The sequence below is a fragment of the Octodon degus genome, unplaced genomic scaffold (genome assembly GCF_000260255.1).
Source record: "Octodon degus isolate 3935 unplaced genomic scaffold, OctDeg1.0 scaffold00152, whole genome shotgun sequence".
NCBI lineage: Eukaryota > Metazoa > Chordata > Mammalia > Rodentia > Octodontidae > Octodon > Octodon degus.
Window position 1 is genome coordinate 5,844,647 of NW_004524728.1, and position 13,621 is coordinate 5,858,267.

Below are 13,621 nucleotides of genomic sequence, written 5' to 3' on the forward strand. Positions count from 1 at the left end.
AATCATTACCTCATCTGTGCATTTTCTTTTCAGGTCACTTTCTCTTTCTCTGAGGAATGTCAGCTATTGACAGTGGTCGGGCAAATTTGGAGAAAAAGAGAAAGAAATAAAACTGCTCAACATTCTAAAGGACCCCTTGACTGAACATGTTTGGGTGATGCTAAAGTTGGCCAGTGGGCAGAAGAAAGGTTGGTGAGTGGCTCTCTGACACTCTCGATCTCTCTGTTAGAGGAATTCAGTGGAGTCTGGGTCCCTGTTGGGTCTTAGGGAATTCTATTCCCTTCCTCTCTGGCAGTTCCCTTCACTCTACCCATTCTTCTTATCTGTTTGAGACCATCCTTCACTTCATATTCTGACCACCATCCTTCTTATGACCATAATTTCCCAGGAGTACGTATGAACCCTGTCATCAAAAGTTATTTTGGCTAATGTAATGAAGCCCTCACACATATTCATTAATGAATGCATGACTATATTCTATTTTGCTCTGAATAACACAGCCTTAAAAAGTAATCCTATGAGCAGCCTTATATTGCAGTCTGTGGCCTATATTTCAGAACATACTAGCTCCTTATTCTCTAGAGGTCTGAATCAGGCATTTTTATAGTTCATATACTCTACATTTGTGACTCACTAAACACAATAAATACCATCCCAGGGTCACTTCGAGTCTTGGAATCAGTGCCAGGTGCCATGCCTGCTGAAGTCACAGATTGTTGATAATGGGTATTACATAGAATCCATGTTTTCCAAGGCCTCAGTTTTCTAATTTCTATAGTGAGAGGGATGAATGAGTTAGTAGCATTTTTAACAATTAACTTTAATCTGTGTTATTTCTCTTATTTACCATTTATCTCCAATGAAAACTTTGAAAAATGTGAATTTTGTTATTTACTCACATAATATTTTGTTTTGTGTTTCAGGGGTTTGAATCAGAAAAGAGTAAAAGGCAATGGATGCAAAGCTGGTGGAAAATCCTGGAACATGTGCTCTTCTCATGACTCCAAAGATGAAGGAAACAGAGGAAAAGGCAAATGTGTATGGCGATTCCACCCTTGCAATAGTAGTGAGGTAATTCTAGTTATAGTGTTTCTTCTTCTTGCCATCTGTTTCCAGTCTGGTTGGCCGGCCTTAAAAATGTGTGGCACTGTGCAGTGACTAGAGTCCCCATACTGGGCCCAAAAGAAATCGCAAGTGAAGCTCGCATTCAAGGAACAAATGCAAACTGGCCAGCTGCAGCAGACGCTCCGGTGCAGCAGGATGTCTGCTGGGACTGTCTGTGGTCCAGGGTTGGGGAGGATGACATGGCTGTGACCTGGTCCTCTGAGTTTATGATAGTCACCTTGTCTCTGCTCTCTTCAAGTGGTCTTCTGTTTTATTTAATTTTCTATTTCTACCTTCTTCATCTAGTCATTAAAGAAGTTGTCACTGATATACCCATAGGGGCCCAAATGGCACCTTTTTCAACTCATGGATGGCTCAATTTTACGCACTACTTTGGATGTGGCTAAATTTTCCTTAAAAATTAAAAATAAATAAACCACACTGACTATTTGTATCCCCAAGGCTCCAATAATTAAAAAGTGTGTCATTAGAAGGAAGATAATTTATAATGAGCAATACAGAGGAAGGATATTTAATTTTCCAGAGTGTTCTTCACCACTTAGGAACTCCATGTGAACAAATAGAACACCTCTCTCTCTCTCTCATAGAAAATAGGCTTTGTGCCTAAATAGACCTTATGTTAATAAAATAATATTTGTGATTTAGGTTTTTTTTTCTTCTTCTTTTAAGTATCAAACTGTAGCCTGGAGAAACAAAAATAAAAGGCGTTGATATCTACAATATAACTATTAAGGGGGGAGTTTGCACCACTGTTATTTGGGTGTAATTGGTACTGAGCATCACAATGCACTTGTAATTGGGTCTGTACTTGTTCACTTCAAGGGTTCCATGTTATTTCTACTTGAACCCATTTTTTTGATACCTTTCAGCTCAGCAGTGCCAGCTAACTCTTGTTATGCAGTTGAAAAACTGTGGCCATTAAAAATAGGATACGGTGTGATTTTGTTTTGTAGCACTGCATGGAAAATCAGTTGCTGTTCATAACAGCTCTGTGGTTGGTTGATTTAAAGCAGGGGGGTGACTTGGAATTGACAAGCAGACAGTTTGTGAAAAGGGATATTGTATCTTTAAGGCTTTCTGACTGATTGTGTTTAACTGCGCCACGCAGCAGGCAGTAATTAGGCTGTACCTTCGCAGAGAGAAGAGACTTAAAGCACGGGCTCTGGTTCTCAGTTCTTCAGATATTTTAAAGAGCACAAAAATTTTCGGGATTTAAATACATGTTAATTAAAAAAAAAAAACTGGTAGTAAGTGTTTGAGTGAGCTGCAGGCTACTTCTGGGACCACCCAGTGGCATCGGACTCTCAGGCTCTTGGGAGACCAGACAGCTACATAGAAAAGCAGCAAGAAGCTTGGTGGGAGCACAGGGTGTCCCTGCTGGAGAAGGTCAAGGTGCTCTTGAAATGAAAGAAAAACAGCTTTGCTCATGTGACTGTGTCTTCCGGCCCAGTTCGCAATGTTAGCGAGACGGTAGTTAAAGCAGGCTACTCAGATGGATGAACAAAATGCCTAAACATTTTTATTTCGGGGAAAGAAAACTTTCCTTCACCCAGGGCTATTAAATAGAAAAGAAATTATTTTGTAAATCAAACAACTGCTATTTTAATCATACAATTTATTATTTTAGAAATCAAACAATCCATTAGTTTTAAAAAAATATGCTTACCATTCACCAATCTGACTTCCTTCCTCTCTTATTTGACCTCTTAAAATAGCAACTTGATGTTCTGGAAAGTGGTGATCATCATGGATTTGTTATTAGTTGCTGAAGGCTGATTTCAAGCTTATTACTGCAGAGCAGCATCAGAAAAGTTTTACCCCGCCTTATGAAAAATAGGTGCTCAGTTACTGCTCAGTTGGCCGTGTTGACCATCTCCATTACTAATCAAGTGACAATTGCTGAATCCCAATATATGTTGAATGTTATGAAAGATTTAAATAATTCTGGAGGGAAGAAAAATCTAAAATAATTTTGGAAATTAATCACAATTTATGCATACATTTATCTCTCTCTCTTATTTATATAGTTGAGTTATCCCATATAAATTTGGGTACCATTTTATTCTTAAATTTCTGTGTTGGTTTTTTTTTATTAAGTCAATTCCTCTGTTTATATCTTTGTTGCTTATTATGAAACTAGCTGTTTTTGCTGCATCTTGACACTCCTAATACTTAGAAATGTACATGAATTTTAAATGGTTTGAATTTTAAATAATAATTTCCCAACTTATTGCTTTTATGTGTTATTGTACTTCCTACAACATCCTGAGGGAAAAATACGAATACCTTTCTTGAAGCTCAGGAATTGGGCAGAGAAGGGGACTAACATTAGGGAATGGGTTTGCTGACTTGTGGCTCTTCTCATGGTAACAGATTATATAAATTCAACTCAGTATCAACAATGGGAACATTATGTATGGTTTTACCTCATTAAAACAGTGAAGTTGAAACATAGGCCAAACACATAGGAATTATTATTTTAAAATATTTTCATACCAGTTTTAAATTTAGGTTCTTTTTAACCAGAGTTTAAAACATGCAAAAACACACTTTGTCCTGGTCTTTTGTTACTTCCTTGAAGATACATTTCATCTGTAATCTAAGTTGCATTGATGTGTTTATCTTTCTCAACATGCTTCTTCCTAAGGTCAGTTCTTGGAACGTTGATCTAAGTAAAGTACACACGTGTATCAAGCTCTGTTTATTAGAGGAAACACATTAGGAGTGGGTCCCACTGCTACTTTGAATCATACAAAAGTACATTTTGAATTATCCCTGTAAGAGATGAATTCCATTTTAGTTTTCAAATCTTAAATGTGTGTGTATACTTTCATATATGTCCATCTCTAAATGTCGAGGTCAGTATTTCTATAAATTCCTTAGCTTGACTCATTTTGTAGTGCTAAAAAGGTTTCTTGGAATTAGGATGTACAGAGATCAAAGATTAAATTGCAATTTTTTTTCCAAAGTGACAATGAGCCTAATTCACTGTCAGTTAATGCCAGGTGTTTCTCCCCTAGTATTAAGTTCTTCAAAACAGTGGCTGCACAGGGCACTATTCACAGAGGCTTAGCGCTGAGGAGAAAATGATTACATTAAACGGAATGATATGAATAATTCATGACATCACATTTTGTAATCTTGGTGTTAAGCGTAAAACCAGTGGTTTATTTTTCAACAAAATGTTTTTGTATCATTTTAGATAGTGCATAATGCAAAACAATAACTGCATACATAATGTAAGAAGGATGGTGGTGAATAGGGTCCTTAATAGTGCTTGTGGCATCATCCGGGGTGTGATCACAATAAACCCATTTTGAGCCAATGCCCATGGGTGTCCAACGTTTGCTGGAATCTTCTGAGGTCAATAGAATGCCTGCCTTTTAATTTGTTTTTGAATATTACACCTGACCTTTACCACAGATTTGAAAGTCAGTTCTTGTCTATATTGCTAAAACTACAAGTCCTTTTGTTCCTTTATCTTTCAGTTTGCTTTGAGAGCAATTCTACCTAGGCTTAATAGCTGATTTTTTAAATGAAGTTTGATTTTTCCAACATGAACTTAAAAATACTAAAAAAAATCCATAGAGTCCGGACTTATATTTTTTACAAAGAACTTAAATCTTTTGGGAGAAAAATGTCAGTATTTTAGCAACTCATCCAAGTATTTAGTAGAGATTTCATTTGTATTTGTGAGACTACAGAAATGGTTCCTTTTTCTTCTCTCTCTTTTCTAGAGAAAGCATCTTTTCTTTGTAATTTATCAGAAGGACTAAGGATACTTAACACAACTTTCATGAAACAGTTTCTGGGGTATGTGCACAGCAGCAATACCCTAACATGAGTCTGAATATTGTGCTGCATTTCACGCTAAAATAACTGTGTACCTGAGCCATCTGCACCTCCTTGCGGACTGCTCCAGGGTACTCTCTGGAAGCCAGACTGGACTCCTGCAGGGTCACCCACATAGTTATCTTGAAGGAAAGAATGGGGTATGCCAGTGGATTTCAGAGCGTTTTGCAAAACATTTCCACATCCAAAGACTCAAGAGCTTATTTCAAGCATTTGTATTACTTAAAACTAATTAAATATACTATTTATGTTTTACAACATGAACACATCTGCTCATAATGTTGTAACCTGTGTTATTGCCATTTATTTGAAATAATACATTAATAATTAATGTTTGGTAAGTAATTTTGAAATCTGGACCCATTTCAAATTGATATAAATTACCATACATATATAAAATAGTTTTATTTGGAATATTTCTTCATAAAATTCTTGAAGCATGTTCAAGTAAATATTCAAAAAATCATATTTTATGAAATGAACAGATTAAGACTGTTGTTTGAAAACTATTAAAAGAGTTAACATTTAGAAGTGAACTATTATAATAATTTGTAAAGAGAATGTTTAATGGAAGTTTTCTAACCAGGTACTAGATTTGGATATAAAAGTGCTGAGATGTGAGATATATGGTGGCCTGAGATCTATCATTTTCATGCAGGAGATATAAAATTACTTCAATTTAGCTAGGAGCAGATGCCAAACTCTATAAAGGAACAGATCATTTTTCTGAGAAGTGCAAATTCTGTTTTAGAGACACAAACACAACCCTGTTTAATACTGGGGTAGTGATAGAAGTTGGTTTTCTTTTCTCCTTTATTTATAACCTCTCTAAAGTTACTAGCTTCAAAAAACTATCTTTAGGTTTGACCTTATCTCAGTTGATCACTGCCTGCTCAGCGTGAAGATTCTGATACCACAGTAGAGCTGCTTTAGCGCCCGAGGTCTCAGGTACCTCCCCTTCCCTCATTTCTTATCTGTTTTGAGGAAACTGCAACTTACTTTTGGTAGAGCCTATGAAAAGCAAGAATGGAAAAGTTCATAGTACAATTCTAAGTCTGTGTTGAGAAAATGATGAAAACTCCACTAAAATAAAATCGTACTTAACTAAGTAGCAATCATCATCATTTTATACATTTAATGTATAAAGTAGCTATTTTATACTGAATAAAATTGAAGATATGTCCCAGAGTGCTTGTCAGTTATGTAAACTTGGGAAATTCAGCGAGCAATCTAAACTTCATCTTCTTCTTTAAAATAGGACAATGGAATACCCATCTCTGGCAAAACTAAACAAAGAAAGGGGATACAAATGAAGGGGCCATTTTGTATCTATATATTCAAAATAGTTAGGGTAGATGTACAGCTGCTTTCTTTTAATCCAATGAATAGAAAGAGTTGTTCTAATAGTGCTTGTGGACAGGATATCATATCTGCATCTTGTACTATGAATAACCACTAAGAAGACAACACTACGCAATGTATTAATTATTGAAACTGTCCTAATAATAGGTTTTGAAACTGTCTCATTGCTATTTGTTTCTCAATAAAATTATTTAAAAAAATAAATAGAAGTTAAAAATTAAATAAAACAGAAAGAAAAAAGTAATCTCCAGTTAGCTATAGAAAATAAATGAAATAAAATATAGGAGACGTTTTGTCATAACTCCTAATAGAAATAATAATTATTTTAGCTATTAAAGGAATTCCTTTCCCTTGTCAATTAAAATGTTAGTAAATATTTACTTTGAGGTAAATTTAACAAAAAGACAGATAAAGCAAACTAGGTAGGAGCTGCATCCATATCTTTCAATACTGGGTTCAGCCTGCCAAATCAGTGCTCCTGGCTTCTGTGTGTGTCTTGCCTTGCCACACTTCATGCATAACCTTGAACGTAATGCAATTTGCTGAGTTGGCTATTTCCTCAGAACATATGTGAGCTGAGCCACAGAGAATTCACTGTAGTAAAAGGAAAGATTGTTCAGTGCAAGTCTGTTCAATAATTAATCCACTGAGTAAGTGTCTGAATATTTGATAAATATTTAGTCATCTATGTGTACCAGGCAGCATCAGTTGGATGCTAAAGAATTTCAAAGGTATAAAGTACCAGTCAGACATCAATGACAAGGAGATTTCATGGCTAAGATGTGCAAATTATTCCATGTAATGTAGCTCTAAAAATATAAATTCATGTCTACCCCTATCAGACTGTTCTAGGAGGTAGTAGGAGGCATTCCTTGTCCTCAGCTGTGTGTTTGGCATCTCAGTTTAATTAATTGCTGCTGATCTACCCAGGTGCTTAAGGCCAAATATTCTGAGACAGATGTAAGACAGAATTTTAAAATATTTACCCTGTGTGTTCTTGAAATTCATGCTATAATAGTAGCAAAAGACTTCTGGGTGATCTGGTGCCTACCTTGAATGGAAGCAGTGTTTGCTTCAGTTTCCAGAGACCAGACATTGAAGCTCAACTTAATAAATACTTGTCAGTTCTCTAGGATGTTGAATGCACTATGCACAAAGAGAAGAATAGCTCACATGTGTGCATCTTTTGAGTGCAAGAAATGTAAAATTTAATTATTGTGTGGCAAAATGAAATAAATAAAATAAGATGATCTCTGATGTATGAAAAAATTCCAATTTATAGCTTGAAGTTTAAAGTATCACTTTTCTTATCTGACTAAACACTAATAAATTGTGTTCTGACATTGTTCCCAGCTAATTCCTCACCAATTCTTATCAACCCCACCGGGGAGCACAGGGTCTCCTTTTCAGCTACAGCCAGGTCTTGGCTTTCCTGGGGGCCGATGCAAAGAGCTGCAAAGAGAAAGTGGGAGTGGCTGCTCTTGTTGGCACCCCCTGCTGGCCGAGGCCTCACTAATGATGGCTCCGGAGGGGCCTCATCTTCTCTTTTCCAGCTCAGATGAACTGTTGCCATGGAAGCCACTGCAATAAAGAGGAAGGGAGCCCAGGGTCTGCAGCATGAGGAGGAAAGAGATGACCCCACAGGAGTCTCTGGGATGCAATGGCTCTAGGATTTCCTCCTAGACACAAAAGGTTGATCTTGAACAGAATGGTTCTCCCTTCATTAATTCACAGAAATCATACTCTTCTGTTCCTTAATTATGACTTCTTTTACCCAAAATATAATAGTACGATGACTATTTCTCCACAATATTTCTTTTCTAACCATAAAGGATAGACTAAGTAAAGGCAAATATACAGTAGGAAATGTCTTCAACAGTAATAGAATTCAGCTTAAAAATCAGGACATTTCATATTTTTAAGTTGACAAAGCTCTTAAAATTGATCTGTAGAGTGAATGTAATGCTTATTAGATATTGTGAATCTGACCAGTTGGCTTTTTCTGTAGAAACTGGAAAATTAATTCTAATATGGAATTACTGCTGGGGAAATAGCTCAGTAAAAAAGCACTTGCCTGGAAAGTGCAAGGTCCTGAGTTCAATCCATGGTACAACAAAGAAACAGAGAGAGAGAGAGAGAGAGAGAGAGAGAGAGAGAGAGAGAGAGAGAGAGAGAGAGAGAGAGAGAGAGAGAGAGAATAATGGAATTATAAGGTAGTCAAAAGAGAGAGGCCAGGGAGATAGCTCAGTAGAATAAGCGCTTGCCTAGCAAGCACAGGGTCCTGAGTTCAATCCCCGTTACCGCAAAAGAGTAAAAATGATCTTGAGAAAGAACAATGTTGGAGAATTTATACTTTATAATTTCAAAACTGTAATACAAAGTAATAGTAATAAGGAAAGTGTGGTACTGGTGCAAGGACAAATGTAGACATTGATTTAGCAGAACTGAAAAATCCAGAGATAAGACTGTGGAGATAGCTCAGTTGTCTAAGCACTTAGCTAGGCAAGCTCAAGGACCTGAGTTCGACTTCTAGCACCACATGCCTTGCTGGTCCTGCCTTGGATGTGCAGAGCCAACCACTAAGTCTGGGAGTGGTAGTGCTGGCTGTAACCCTAGTGCTGGGGAGGCTGAAACAGGAGGATCACTGTGACTCTGAGCTGAGCAGTGAGACCCTGTAGCAAATACAAATAAAATTAAAAAACAAAAAATTCAGAAATAAAACCATGTGACTATATCCAAGACATTTTCAAGGGGCCGGGGAGATGGCTCTGTGGAATAAGAGCTTCCATGGCAAGCTCAAGGGCCTGAATTCAATCTCCAGTTCTGAAAAAAAAAGACATTTTCAACAAAGATGGCAAAATCATTCAGTGAGAAAAAATAGTTTTTGCAAAAAATAGACACATAAAAAGTTCTGGCTCAGTGCCATAAAAAGTTCTGGCATAAATGCCTGCCTAACAAGGGCAAGGCCCTGTGTTTGATCCCTGGTACTAAACAGAGAGAAAGAGAAAGAGAGAGAGAGAGAGAGAGAGAGGGAGACAGAGACAGAGACAGAGACAGAGAGATGAACCTTCACTGCACACCATATACAAGAAATAAGTTAAAAATAGATCTAAGAGATAAAGTGATATGTCAGAGATAAAATTCATAAAATCTTGCAATAAAATATGTAAACTATAAATTTTTATGATTTTAGATTTGACAATTTAATTTAGATATGACAACAAAGCCATACCAATAGAAAAATTAGATTGAGGAGAAGATAAACTAAATAGCTTCCAGGATGCATATTGCAAAGGGAATGACCAATAAAGTGGAAAGACAATGCAAATATTAAGAGAAAATATTTTCAACAAGTGTCTTGCATTTTGAATATAAAAAAAGTTTTACAATTCTGTAATAAGAGTAGAACCCAAATAATAATAAGCAAAACATATATATGTATGTATATATATGCATATAAATATAGTGTATAAACATATACATATATATTTCAAAAGTGGTGTGACCCTCGTTTGAGGGACCCTAGAAGAGGTATATTGCAGAAAACGTGCTACTCTGCTGGCCTTTAGAGAAAAAATTGGAAGTGCATATGCAGTAATCTTAATGATGAAGGTTACCCAAGCAGTTGTTCAGTATGCTAATAAACATCTAGAAACTAATGACCACTACTCTGAGCCCCTCTTATAATTGTAGGGTCCAAAGCTAACTTGTATTACTCTCATGATATCACAATATATTTATTGTTAACATATTTATACAACTTTTTTCCTGAATTGTGTATATATTTTGAAAGACTTTGTAAATATATATATATATATATATATATATATATATATATGTGTGTGTGTGTGTGTATACGTATATGTATATATATATATATATATATATATATATATATATATATAATACAAAATAGTCAATACATGAAAACATGACAATATCAGTAACCAATGAAGGGCAAATCAAAACCACAATGCAATATCACTTCACAGCCATAAAAATGATAGAATAAAGTAGTCAAATAAATATTGATGAGGATGTGGGTAAGTCAAAAACCTCATGTACTGCAACTGGGACTCTAAACTGCTACAGCCACTTTGAACAACACTGATAATTCCTTAAATGATACCATAGGAATACTCTACAACCCATAAATTCTACCTCTAGATATAGTCCCAATCAAAATGAAAACATACGTCCTTACAAAATTTGTAGACAAAGATTATTGCAGCATTATTGACAGTAGCCAATAAGAGAACATGAGGAAATATTGTCATCTACTAAACAGATGAACAAAATATAGTATATTCATATGATTGATTATTCTTCAGCTATTGAAAGCAACAAAGTACTGTTAAACATGCATGAACCTTGAAGCACTATTAAGTGAAAGAAGACAGGCATAAAATCCCATGAATTATGTAATTCCATTATCTGAGATGTCCAGAAAAGGAAAATCTATAAAACAGAATGTAGATTAGTGGTTGTTTAGGGCTGGAGGGGATGAGCGAATAGATAGGTGATAGCTACAGGGTACAGAGATTCTTGAGAAAACGAAAATGTTCTGAAATTGGCTGTGGTGGTGTTTGCACACGGCTGTGAATACACCAAAAATCACTGAACTGTATACTTCAAATGTGTGAATTATATGGTATTTAAATTAGATCTCAACAAGGCTGTTAAAAATGAGATGACTTTTACAATATTAGAAGCAGTTTATATGGCGAGAGGGCCAACTTTCATCCAAACTGTGTCCTCACATTTCCCGACCTGTCCGCAGCCCTTTAGGAGCTCTACTGATGAGGAGCTGCTGCCTCCCTCCTTGTTGTTCATGGGGCCTGAAATCCTCATTCTCTTCTGATGCTTCTGCATAGAAAGAGACATCGCTGACAGTTGACCTCTTCCAGTCTAAGAACCCAGGTTTCCCTGGGTTCTAAGCTCTGTGCTTTCCAAGAAAACATTCAGCATGTTTCAGAAACTTATCTGAACACCAAGTAAAGGCTAGAGATCCTTATGGTTCACCTCTTGTTGCAAATACAGTACAGTTTGAACTCCAGTTTTAAAGTGTGACTTTGTGCCTAGAAATTGTTCTACTGAATAACCACTACACATTCATTCTTTCATGCCTACCCTTATTTCAAACAAGTCATGAGAATTACAGGCCTTGTATTAAAGGTAAAATCAAAACAGACAGACCAAAAGAAGTTATGAGGCACAGTCTTGTGCCACTGAAATCACAGAACACATGCTGTGTATACATTACATAATATCTTACCTCCTAATAACTTTGTTTCCTGTCCATATGAGAATGTCCCTAAAATTAAGAGATAGAATTCAAATTCTGACATTTTTCAAAGCTTCTACTAATGCCCTACTACATCCGTACCTGTAAGAACAGTGTCTGGGAAAAGGGAAATTGAAAATGTTTCTTAGAATAATGAATACTATATTCGTACAGATATATATGCATTTCAACTTAGCTATAAGAGAAAGGGAAGGTTATAAATGCCAATCATAGAATAATCAGTTCTCAGTTAACAGAAGAGAAAACCAGGAGATTGACAATTTGAAAATCACATAAGGCAGTTTTTATTCTTATCCACAAGAAACACTACAAAAAAATCAGATTGACTTTGAGAAGTCAGATCAAAACAGGACTGAAATGTGGTGTAGAAAACTGAGATTTCATGATGGTCGTGAATTAGGATACCTATGGATACTAAGACACACAGAGGGGCCACAGACATTCTGATCTAATTGATCCATAATAAGAACCAGGTATTGAAATGTTTTGAAGCTTTTCCATATTTTTCTGATGTGAACCAAGTATCACTGGCATAGAGAAAAGCTTTATAGGTATTGGAAAAGTGAAGCTATATTTGAGTCTGTGATCAACTACATTCTGATTTAGTCACCATGGACAATCACTGATCTTTTCACTTCAATTTTCTCACCTATAAAAGGGTACAGTATTAATACCTGTCTCATAAAGATGTAACTGCTAAGTGAGATGACACAGACACCAAAGCAGTGTTCATGGAATACATGGGATCTATCCTAGAATGCTGTTCCAGGGTCCTTCCTGCTGGTGCTCTATGTTGAGTGACAAGGAAACCTAGAGCCAGCAGGACTGGCAGAGAGGCAAATCAGCTGCTAAAGGAGCTATGATCTCACTGGCTGACCTGGGGAAGCAAAACTGCATCATTAGTAGTAGCATAATAGTTTATCTAATCATCTACTTTCACTTTGTCCTTTTTTTAAACAAAAATATGAGATTTTCCAACATTTTAGTAACAACAATAATAAAGCAATCCTCAGAAGCTAGTTGAGTACCACCCTGCTCCATCCTGTTTAGAATCTTTTCCCTCCCTCCCTCCCTCCCTCCCTCCCTCCTTTCTTTCTTTCTTTCTTTCTTTCTTTCTTTCTTTCTTTCTTTCTTTCTTTCTTTTTCTTCCTTTTTTTCTTTTTGTATTCATTACAGGGTCTACAGGGTCTCATGACACAGATCAAACTCAGTTATTCTCCTGCATTCAGCCTCCCAAGGGCTAGGATTACAGGCACATGCCAACACACCCAGTCTCAATCACAGTCTCAGTGCACCCTGAGGACTGAGTCAGCGTGGCACTAGAAGCTTTTAATTTAGTTTTAATAAATTATTTTAAGAAATTGTTTTCATTTTAATATTTTTGTAAGCTTCTAGGTTCTAGAATTTCCCAAACAATTCCCCAGTAATGGTTAACACAGTGCATGGCCGATAATCAACAATCAAGAAATGTAGTTTTAATTGAATTGAGTTTTTAAGATAGTCTGTGTTTCATAACATTCTGTTTGCTTCCCTCTTCCTACCTTGAGTTCTTCCATGTTTTACAGATGAAAGCTTTACTCAGGAGTAAAATTCCAGAGGACTTTTGTTCAGATTACCAACAGTTCCCCGATGTTGCCCTCTTCAATATTAGTTCCCTTCTTGGTCTCAAGCATGTAGACATTTAAAGCCTGCTTAACCTATTTGGTTCCTAGTTTGAAGTATATGGCATGTATTTCTTCTTTTCCCTATCTTTATTCATATATATATATATATATATATATACATATATATATGTATATATATATATATATATTTTTTTTTACCTCAAAATATTTCTGGATTATCATCTATTTTCTCTTCCTTCTTTTTCAGACAGATCTGCATTTCCAGGCCTAAAGTCTTGGATCCGCTTTGGTGGTGCACATCTATAATCTTAGCACTCTGGGAAACTGAGGCAAGAGGACCATAATTTTGGCC

The 13,621-nt window shown here is 36.1% G+C and overlaps 1 pseudogene; it reads right to left on the reverse strand.

The window, feature by feature from the left end:
* Positions 1-13,317, reverse strand: part of LOC101586722 — a 38,546-nt pseudogene extending 25,229 nt beyond the window's left edge.
* Positions 13,318-13,621: the final 304 nt, after the last annotated feature.